Source organism: Triticum urartu, unplaced genomic scaffold, assembly GCF_003073215.2.
Source record: "Triticum urartu cultivar G1812 unplaced genomic scaffold, Tu2.1 TuUngrouped_contig_6657, whole genome shotgun sequence".
NCBI lineage: Eukaryota > Viridiplantae > Streptophyta > Magnoliopsida > Poales > Poaceae > Triticum > Triticum urartu.
The window spans coordinates 771-8,922 of NW_024117436.1; the positions used below are offsets into that span (position 1 = coordinate 771).

Below are 8,152 nucleotides of genomic sequence, written 5' to 3' on the forward strand. Positions count from 1 at the left end.
GTTGCCGCCGACGGGGAAGCAGAGGGTGGCGAGATGAGGACGAGGCCTTTTGGAGCGGATGAGGACCCCCCCCTCCCCGGCACGCCCGGATTAGAAAAACCGACCGTCGTCACTGACGCGTGGGTCTGAGATAGGCAATCGTCATAAATTAAGCTGGCCGTGGTAGTTGGATGACCATCCAGTGAGGACGTGAAGCGGACGCATTTTGCGAATGGGTAGACGCGTTGGGCCTTTATTTTTGTCGGTGCCAATTCGAACGGAAGTCGAAGTACCTGCTTTGGAGTTGCTCTTTAGTATTGCGGGCTGCGACCTGCGAGTTCTCGGTAAGAAGTCAGGCTGCAAGTGGGAGTGGGACTAAGTTTTTTTTTTTTGAGGGAGGGGAGTGGGACTAAGTGGGATTAGCCATCCCATTCCCACTTAAACTGTTCTAATGGGCTCCTATTGGACAAGAAGAAAATTGGGTGGGCTAGCCCTATTAGCCCATTGGAGTCCCACTTAATCCCGTCGCCAATGGTAGTGATGAGCAACAAATTCTGCTCTTCTAAAAAGAAAGCAAGAGCTTCTCGAGGCCAATGGCAGCCGCGATCTCCACCGCAGCAGTTTCGGCGTTGATCTTGTAGGCCTACCCAGTCTCGTCGGCGGCCACGGTTGGCTTGACTGGGATGTGGCCGGACGCGATGATCGGGTGGAGCACAGAGAGGTGTATGCGCGTCACCTCGCCGACGAACCCGCGGACTGCGGCGTAAGGGGAGGGGCGCGCGTCCTTGCCACAAAGGCCGACGGCGGTGACGCCGGCGAGGCTGATGAGGGAGACGAGCTGCTTTGTTGATGTTGACCTTGCTGACCAGCACCTTCACAAACGACCTCCATGGTGAGAGTGTCGATGACGCGGAGGCCGTTGCGGAACTGCGGCTCGACGCCGATGTGTTGCAGCCAGGAGTTGATCTCCAGACCGCCAACGTGCACGAGCACATGGCGCAGGCCGACGCAGGAGAGGAGGACAAGGTTGCGGATCATCGACGCCTGCAGCTCCGGCGACTTCATGGCCGCGCCGCCGTACTTCACCACCACCGTCTTGCTCTTGAACCGCTGGATGAAGGCGAGGGCCTCCGGCAGGACGTCCACGTAGTTCAGCACCGCGGCCGCGAGATGGGACGCGGACACGCGCCGCGCTGGCGCAGCGCCAGGGAGGAGGCTGAGACGCAATGTAGCTGTTGTTCTGAATACAATGTCCTGTGTTTTTATTCTTTTAGTGGGATCCCACTTCTACCCGCTTAATCCATGTGGGCAACCCAATACTTCCCACCAATTCATAGTGGGATCAGGTGGACTGAGGTGGGATGCCCACGGGCAGTCCCACCTGCAGCCTGACTGAGAAGGAAATGCGTTGTGCGTTCGCGTCGGCACGTCCGAGTGTCGGGTGTTCGGCTCGACGTGGTAGGCTCTTCTCGGACTCTCACGCTCGCAGCTTTTCTTTTTTTTCTGAGAACTCACGCTCGCAGCTGGTTCCCTTGCAAACAGAGCACCAGCTTGCCAGGGTACTCGGCAGGCAGTGGCCATACCGGAATGGCACGCCTCAAAGTTTCTCACACCAACCCTGAACGAAAGCGGTAAAAAAAGAAGACTGGGCGTATTGCTCTCTTTTTTTTGAGAAACACTTTTTTTAAGACAAACTCGCCCGCTTTATTCATTGTTCATAATATTTACAGAAAGAAAATCCAGGTCTCCTGGTTGGCCCAACCACACATGACGGCTATATCCTAATGACAAAGCATATTTAGCGAGATTGTGAGCCTCGAAATTCGAGCTCCTATACTCATGAACTACTTTACATGAAATAAAAGACTCCACGTGATGTAAGATTTCATGCACGATAGCTCCATATCCAGCTCCCGAGTTTCTCTGGACATCACCAACCACCTTCTTGCAATCCGATGCAATCTGAACCGTTTGAGCATAAAGATCCTCCGCCAAAGCTTGGGCCTCACGTATGGCAATCGCTTTCAAGGTGCTCGCATCCGTAATGAACTTGAGTTTTAGGGCTGAGGCCTCCAAAAAGCTGCCATCATGATCACGGCATACCACCCCCACAGCACCATAGTCCTCTTCCCTGGACACTGCTGCATCCGCATTCAGTTTCACATGTCCTTCAGGCGGAGCCACCCACACAGTTGGTCTGATAATGCGTCGTTGCTTCAAAGCTCCTCCATCTCTCGTTTCAGCCATCTCCAACTCCCTCAGGTAGCGGTTCATAAACGAGCTAGTTGAGAAAGGACTGTCAAATATATCTTCATGTATTGCTCTTCTTCTTGATCGCCAGACCGCCCACAGGGTCACCACCATCCGTGTGAATTCCGTGTGTGACAACGAATCATGCATAGTGAAGATCCAGTTCTTTGCATCAAAGGACAAGTTGTCAAGCATTACCTCCACTATTTCCTCTGAGCAAAGTGACCATACACTTCTAGCCATTACACAATCCATTAACGCATGCTTCCAATCATCTTGCGCCGAATAGAACGCACACACACTTGAAGTTGCCATATTCCGGTGGTGTAAAACACCAGCTATTGGGATCGACTCATGGCATAACCTCCATAAGAACATTTTAAGTTTTGAGGGGACCTTGATGTGCCACAAGGCAGTCCAAGCTGCCTCTTCTATTGCCTCATTTGAGTGTCCTCCCACCGGCTGCAGCAACGCCTCCCCTTGTAATTTCAGTTTCAACAGTAATTTATACACTGACCTTACTGAAAAACTCCTCGTTCATCTTCTCCCCAAGCCCAATAAGCATCAATTTTTGTAGTGCAGAGTGGTATTTTTAGTATTATGTTGGCGTTCACAGGCAGAAAAACAGTAGCACCTTCTCTTCTATCCACCTTGCCTCAGTTGCATCAAGTAGCTCTGTCACATGTAGCGGTTTGTCAACAACCAAGCTTGCCATAGGTCTCATTAGGCCCGAACGTGGTAGCCAATTATGATCGCATATGTTGGTTTCTTCTCCAGTTCCAATCCTCCGTATCAGACCTTGTTCAAGTGCTCCTCTCCCCTCAATGATAACTCTCCATATCTGAGTTGGTTTGCCCCCCAATTCTGCCTCAAGGAAAGACGTAGTTGCAAAATACTTTGCTTGTAGGATTCTGGCACTTAAGGTGTTGGGTGACTGAATTAAGCGCCATGCTTGCCTTGCTAAAAGTGAGAGGTTAAAGAGATCAATATCTCTAAAACCAAGTCCTCTCAAACACTTGGACGCGTTGCAGGCTGTAGTACCTCGCCCGCATAGGCCGGCCCACAAACGCGGGTGCTGGCCTCCTAAAGAGAGCCCATGTATCGCTCAAGAAACTCAGCCTATTGACATGCACAGCCTGGCTTTCCATTCCCCTGAAAAATACGATATTTAGAAAATATCCCTCCGTCCCAAAATATAAGAACTTTTTTTATATTATGCTAGTGTAAAAAACGTTCTTATATTTTGGGACAGAGGGAGTATTTATTTTGGTAATTTGTTATAATCATTTAATTCGTAATTAGTAAAAATAAAACAAAATGCATGGGCTGACAAAAAATATTCAAGTGTGTCAACCTAGATGGTTATGTATTTCATAAAAGCATTCATGTATTTTTTTTATGTTTTGGTATGTGCAAAAATGTCAGGAGTTGCAGAAAAAAAATGCTTCTTGTATTTGATTTCGAGGGTTTCGGTAAAATACCTGCGCCACTCGTTTTGTCCTAGGTTTAGAACTCACATATGCGGAATTTATATCCGTGTCTATCAAAATAAATGTTTATGTGTTTTAGAAGAAAAAAAAACGTGCCGGTAAAACTAATATTCATATATCTTTAAGCCAAAGGTCCATGAGTTTTTAGGCCCATATGTTCCGAAACAAATGTTCTTCTGTCTTGTAACAAAATCATGTATCTACTCCTCAACACATAAATAATAAACCTGTGAAATGGAAATGCAAAAGTTGATAGGTGAAATATGAAACAATGAAAGAGATGCAACAACAGAAGATAATAAAAACAAAAACATAATATACCGACATAAAAATAAAAGAACAAAAGTATAATAAAAGACAACTTAATGTTACTGGGCAGCGGCCCATGCATGATATTTTTAGGGAAATGCATGAAAGTACATAGGCGAGAGCTTTGTGCAACTCACAGTAAGCGAGATATAGGGTTAGCAATGCATGAGCTGGTCCATTGCACAATGGATTCATGAATGGAATTTAGTATGGGACAACTCACTGTCTCAAATCCTATATACTTAAGAAGTTCATCCTCACTACTTGATTTATCTCAACATGCAGCATATACACATCAGCATCTATTGCCCAGCATGCATTCAGTTACCAAACAATGCATGCATTATCTCTTTAAAATATGGCATGTTCTCACGTTTTTCTGGGCATAGCACCCAATTCCGTTGTGTTGCCTCTGACTCTTCGTGCGCGTGGGATGCCCAAACCAAGTCTGTGGGCTCCATAGCTGCTCCCCGTTGCCCACCCAGCATCTGCTCAGCGTTTCCACTTCGCCTCTTCATTTCCTTAAAAAAATTTGCCTCTTAGTCGCAACAAATCAACCAAATCATCTTCTCCCCATCGACCCTTCCTCTTCATATTCTTTTCTTCCCCACGTTCGATCTTCTTCCTATCCTCAGTCTGGACTAATCTCATTTTGATGGCGTGTTGCTGCAATTTCGGTCTGATTTTTCTCTTATTTCCTCAACTAATTTTTGCTATTCATGTCTGCGCAGGTACAAATGTGATATGATTGTGTACATCGCAATTGAATATCGACGTGGCTTTGTTTGCACCCGACAAATCGGCGATGCTTACATGGGCCAAGTTTAACTACGCTGCCTGTCAGGCCATAATCTTTGTCTTCGTCCTCTCTTTGGTCTTTGGGTTCGCATGAGATCAGGGGCGAAATCAGGCCTGGGGCGGCATGGCCCAGCTAGTACACATGCATCTATTTTGTATTTTTTTCAAAATTTGGTGTTATAGAGGCCCAGCCCCAGGCCTGCTAATCCAACCCCAAGCAAGAGCGCATGGACGTGCATTTGCTTAGCCCATTCTATCCATACCAATTGTTAAACGAAATAGAATAGCCCAACGATAAGTCCAGCTCGCCTAATCGATGAAAATCTCATCTGATTGGAAACGAATCCTGAATCACAGTTGCGTCGCATCCCCTCGTCAAGGCGGCTCGGCGCTCATCGCAGAGCAGCCCCTGCTGCGCGCCTGAGCCCTAACAATCTGATTGGCTACCTCATGTTTTGTAATTCTCAGCTGCCCACTACCAAACCCAGGTAATCATCCAACAATTTATCTTTTCTAGTATATATTTTTTAGTAAATCTGTTCCTAGTATATATCATCCAACTTATTTCTACTACCTAATTCCCCAATGCCCTGAACAGGTAATTCCAAAAACGCTCCCTCGGTTTCATAAGTTTTGTCGTGGTTTTAGTTAAAAGAACTGAGGGAGTGCCATCTAACTTACTTTCCCTGGTTCTTCTGTATCATGGACGAAATCAATTACTTGGTATTGTTAAATTGTATGACTTAAGTCAATTTAATTTTGTTAAACAGTACAACTTCAGTCAATTTTCTTTCATTGTCAACAGGAAATTAGAAATACAAAACGAAGCAGACTTGGTCAATTACATCCTGTGTTACTACACACTTCGAGATAATGGTATATTATGTTATTATTTTCAAAAGTTATGAACAATTGACTTAGCCTATGTCCACTGTCTTGTGTAACTGAATTTTACTTTGATAGCTCCAGGTCCTTCTAGTTTTGATGAAGAAACAATGGGATCAACTTAATCAAGCCTTCATTAATTTAGTACCAGCTTGTGCAGCAATGCACTTTGTTAAACTATTTACATATTTCTATGAAATTTCTCTTGTTTTAATAATGGAGTTCATATTTCCTACGAAATGCGAATATGTAGTGTATTTCTAGCATGCATTGATATATGTGGTATACTAATCTTAACTTTTTTTAGCCGCTTACTTATAGCCCTAGGCTTTGAAAAATCCTGGCTCCGCCTCTGCATGAGATTCTTCCTTCATTGGGTGTCTGATCACCGGAAAGTGTGGACTTCTCTCTGTCTGGTTAGGATGGTTCATAATGGAATAAATTTCTTTCTCCAGGTCTAATCTTCATTCATGCTGGAATTTGGTTTCCACGTACGTTTACCCAAGGTTCTATGTGTACGTTTTTTACTTAGAAGCCCCTTCAAGATTTAGGGTATTGTAGATTGACTACAAGAATTACGATAGATCCACGTTTTGCCTTATTATTATTATTTGCATTTGTGGAAAGCTGGAGTCTTTTTAGGCGAACTCATACTCCAAGGAAAATCAGACGTTGCATATGTCAACGCAGGTTTCCCTTGGCAATCCATGTCTAAAGTGAACTTGAAAATCTTTTTTTTGTCATGTTCGTATATTCCCTCTCCTTTTACTTTTACTGTTTACTCCTATTTCAATTTGAAGGTGCACCTACAATTTCTTCAAGAGCACCAAGCACAACCCAAGTACTTAATAGGTACTCCCTCCGTCTCAAAATTCTTGTCTTAGATTTGTCTAGATACGGATGTATCTAGATACATCCATATTCCAAAATTCTTGTCTTAGATTTGTCTAGATACGGATGTATCGACAGGAATTTTGGGACGGAGGAAGTATTGTTTTTAAGCTATTGTAAACCTAAAGTGCAAGCCCCATGTTGTCATCATAATTGTAGATTAGCTATCTGTATGCAGAATACATACCAAGTTCCATAGTTTGTAAATTCTGATTTATAAATGTTGCTCTCTATATAATAGAAAAGATAAGTAAGTATCTGACAACACATCCTATAGGCAAGATACAACCTAGTGACATATATAATTTCTTTGCATCACGCTTCCTTTGAAACTTTAAGACGTAAATAGCTGAGCTGTCTACTAATGATGTCTTCGGATGCTTAAAGCATATCAGATGTTTGCACATGTCTCTCTCTTGGTGGCCTGATGCTTAGGTTTTAGTTGTGTTTTTCCTCTCCTAACGTTTCTTATCTTACATAATCATAGGAGTTGTGACACCCCCGATTCAATCGTACACTAAACATACACGCAAACGTGTACGATCAAGAATAGGGACTCACGGAAAGATATCACAACACAACTCTATAAATAAAATAAGTCATACAAGCATCATATTACAAGCCAGGGGCCTCGAGGGCTCGAATACAAGAGCTCGATTATAGACGAGTCAAAGGAAGCAACAATATCTGAGTACAGATATAAGTTAAACAAATTTGCCTTAAGAAGGCTAGCACAAACTGGGATACAAATCGAAAGAGGCGCAGGCCTCCTACCTGGGATCCTCCTAAACTACTCCTGGTCGTCGTCAGCAGGCTGCACGTAGTAGTAGGCACCTCCTAAGTATTATGATGACCCACAAGTATAGGGAATCTATCGCAGTCCTTTCGATAAGTAAGAGTGTCGAACCCAACGAGGAGCGGAAGGAAATGATAAGCGGTTTTCAGCAAGGTATTCTCTGCAAGTACTGAAATAAGTGGTAATAAGTGGTAACAGATAGTTTTGTGATAAGATAAGTTGTAACGAGCAACAAGTAACAAAAGCAAATAAAGTGCAGCAAGGTGGCCCAATCCTTTTGTAGCAAAGGATAAGCCGGAACAAACTCTTATAATAGGAAAAGCGCTCCCGAGGACACATGGAAATATCGTCAAGCTAGTTTTCATCACGTTCATATGATTCGCGTTCGATACTTTGATAATTTGATATGTGGGTGGACCGGTGCTTGGGTGTTGTTCTTACTTGAACAAGCATCCCACTTATGATTAACCTCTATTGCAAGCATCCGTAACTACAACAAAAGTATTAAGGTAAACCTAACCATAGCATGAAACATATGGATCCAAATCAGCCCCTTACGAAGCAACGCATAAACTATGGTTTAAGCTTCTTTCATTCTAGCAACCCATCATTTACTTATTACTTCCCAATGCCTTCCTCTAGGCTCAAATAATGGTGAAGCGTTATGTAGTAGACGTTCACATAACACCACTAGAGGCTAGACAACATACATCTTATCAAAATATCAAACGAATACCAAAATCGCATGACTACT

General features: G+C 43.9%; 1 pseudogene; it reads right to left on the bottom strand.

Annotated features, from left to right (window-relative positions):
* Positions 1-216: 216 nt before the first annotated feature.
* On the bottom strand, positions 217-2,343 carry LOC125530919 (annotated as a pseudogene).
* Positions 2,344-8,152: the final 5,809 nt, after the last annotated feature.